Source organism: Salvia splendens, chromosome 12 (genome assembly GCF_004379255.2).
Source record: "Salvia splendens isolate huo1 chromosome 12, SspV2, whole genome shotgun sequence".
NCBI lineage: Eukaryota > Viridiplantae > Streptophyta > Magnoliopsida > Lamiales > Lamiaceae > Salvia > Salvia splendens.
Window position 1 is genome coordinate 19171747 of NC_056043.1, and position 3174 is coordinate 19174920.

General features: G+C 44.0%; 1 long non-coding RNA gene across 1 annotated transcript; it reads left to right on the forward strand.

Moving 5' to 3' along the window:
- The first annotated feature begins 1650 nt into the window (after positions 1–1650).
- Positions 1651–2857, forward strand: LOC121759031. Its single transcript, XR_006041591.1, has 2 exons — positions 1651–2071; positions 2599–2857. It is a non-coding gene; the product is annotated as an uncharacterized LOC121759031 (long non-coding RNA).
- The last annotated feature ends 317 nt before the right edge of the window (positions 2858–3174 follow it).

The window sequence follows — 3174 nt, forward strand, 5'->3', positions numbered from 1 at the left end:
AATTGCTAAATGAAGAAAATACTACACCATTTCTTGAGCTCTAACTTCAAGTATTACATGAGAATGGAAATACAACCTTCAACCTATCTCTAAACTAGATTAAGTAGGAGGGTAAGAAATTAAGATGGTGAGCAAATCCTCCATCTTTCCCCTCTCCTATTCTTCTCGGTCTTGGAGGAGCCACAAGGTGCCAAGGAAGTGGCCTTTGTACCTACACAATTACACCAAAAAGGGGTTAGAAATAGACTCATAAATAAAGGGAAAAAGGGACACAAGCTCAATCAAGAAGAGGAATAGTGTGGCTACATAGGTCAGCCATTTAGGCTGCAAAATAGGGCCAAGGGACAACCCCAAACTTGCACAAAGGGGGTAAGATTCCCTTAATCAATGAACTCAAAGGAGAGGGAGCTTGGAGCTAAAATGGGAGCTCCAATACCCAAGTTTCTGCCACAAGAGGCCAAGGCATTTGCCTATAAATACCACCGTCATTCCCCTCCCCACTCCACACTCTTCTTCTGCCAAATTCTCGCAAGGCGAGGAAGTGCAGCGGAGTAAGGAGCGGCGGTGCGGAGCAGCGGCAGTGAGGAAGGCAGACCGAGAGGAGATCACAAAGCAAGGTAACCCCTCAACCCCCATCACTCCTTGCATCATATAGAATGATCGGATAGCACAAGAACTTAGTTTCGCCAATAGGATCCTCATATCCAATATAGAACAACAATAAACCATCAAGTCGTCCCACAATAAGCTAATCAAGGAAAAGACAAGAATCGGTTTCACATATGCCACTACAGTAAAGAATCTCTCCAGCGAGCTAATGCTCCCATAAATCACAACACATATCCAAGGATCAATACCACAGTGATCAACCACAAACACCAAGAATCTCAATACCACAAAGCTACTGCACAACTTCCCCTCAAAGCACACAAATCATGGTAGCAAGGATTGAACATGACAAAGTAATAGCAAACTGCTGCCTTAGCTCATAATAGAGTGAGTAAACGGGGAAAAGGGGGAAGGGGACTTAGCTTGGTGTCTAGGGCAGTCCGACGGGAGCCGAATGACGACGGAGCCCCGAAAATCCTCGCCGAGGCTGACGGCGCGAGCACGGCGGCGATACCCCGGAGCTTCCCCACGTAGCGCCGGGAACGGCCAGCCGCGGAGGAAAAGGGATGCCTGCTGTCTTCCCGAACCGACGGATCCGCCGCGTGAAGAGAACTCGACGAGGGAGAGAACTCGTCGTAGATGGAGGGAGACGCTCCGGCGTGAATTCGTCGGAGGAACTAAGAGGTAGTAGCTACTGCGTTCTTTCTTAAATTTAGGGATTTGGAAAAATTGGGGAAATGCCAAATTGGAGAGAGAGGAGTCCGATTCGGGAGAAAACCGAGAGCACCTAAGGCGATCTCGCCGGAGGTCGAGAGAGAAGAGAACGGAGATGGGAGGGGGAGCCGGAGGAGAGAGCCGCTGCATTTCTTGTGAGGAGTTGAAACAAGAAGGTGAGAGAGAGAGTGGGTTTCGATGGATGTGAGGGAGTATGTAATTGGAGTGGGCTCCAATTGAAAATGAATTAACTGGGCCTCTGGAATTAAATAAAGAGGATTGGGCCAAAATTTTTTTTTTTTTTGAAGAAGCTGGGCCGAGGGGGGATTAAAGAAATGGGCTCAAATTAATAATTGGACCATGGGGTCATTTATTTGAGCTTTGGGCCAAGAGATTTTATTGGAATGGGCGGCCTTAAGAGGTCTTAAGAAGCCTTAAGAAAAAATCTGAGGAAAAAGGAATTTAAGGAGGGATTGTAAGAATCCATATTTATTGAGGAAATAGAATTTCTCCAAAAAAAGTAAAAGAGAATGATTAAGTGCTGCAGAGCAGTAAAGCCGAGTTAGGACTTAAGGAAAAATCCTATAAGCCGAGACTAAGAGATAGATGTTATCCTGTAGGATGCATGCATTCTTTTTCAGAAAAACAGTTCAAGTACTAATTAGCGTGTTACGCTATTTTCAAGGGAGAAAACAGTCAAGGGCAAGAGAGGCCTAACGAGGAATTTAAGTGAAGATAAGCACACGAGGTGGGCTTTCTTTTAATATCCAGCACTATAGTGTGGATATAAAGCAAATGTTTTGAAGTATGAAATATCTTTTCTGAAAAATGAAAATGTGATCATCTCTTTTAAAGTTGTTGTCATGCCATAAAATATTTGTTTTGAGACCTGTCTGATAGGGCTATATGCCGAGACTTTTGGCGATGCCAAAAGGTTAGTAACGAATTCGATTCCCAATAGGACCGCAAATCCTATTCCGAATTATGTGCACAAGAGCTGTGAGCCATCCTAGAGAGGTTGGCCGGCGAGGGTACTGTTGAAGGTGGCCACCTTCACGGTACACTAGATTCTCAGACGTGGCAGAATACAAAAGAACTTAGACTGATCAGTCGAACTTTTAAGATCACAAAAGAATTTAGTATGCTCGGGCCTTTTAAGAAAAACCCCCGGGTGATACTGTGGATGGGTGACAACTTATATTGTATGTTTTGTTTTCGGCACGTGTTCACTGAGTACTCCTGTACTCAGCCTTACATGTATTTATAAACGTGCAGGTTGAACGTCAGGATGGAGAAAAGATTGATTGGAGTCGATGCTATTAAATAAGCCTGTGGATATCTCGACGATTCGTGTCTTCATACACGAAGTCGTTCAGTTGGGACCTATTCCGCTGTGTTTTGTTGAATGAGAATAGTATTGTCTCATCATTGAACTCTGATTCAGTTGACATATCAAACATTCCATTTTGAGATTGTACCAAATACTCGACTGTTATTTTGTTAATATCACATTTGTCCTTCGACAAGTTCTTCAGATTTTACCCCTTTTCTATCCCCGCTTCTTTAATCCCCCATTAGTCGCGAATCACCCATTCTTGTTATCCTTAATGAGAATTGGGTCGTGACAGTCCGGTTTCGGGCCAACCCTACTCGGGTTGCGGGTCAATCGGGTGCGGGCTAATCAGGTTGTGATTCCTTTCGGGTTATAAAAGCTCAGCCCTAACCCTAAAAGCTCGGGTTTCGTGCTAGCCCAGCGGGTTAATCGAGTTGCTACCGATAATATTAACATGCGATCAATCCAATAAATAATAATTAAAATTACTAATATTCATACAATGTAAAACATTTAAT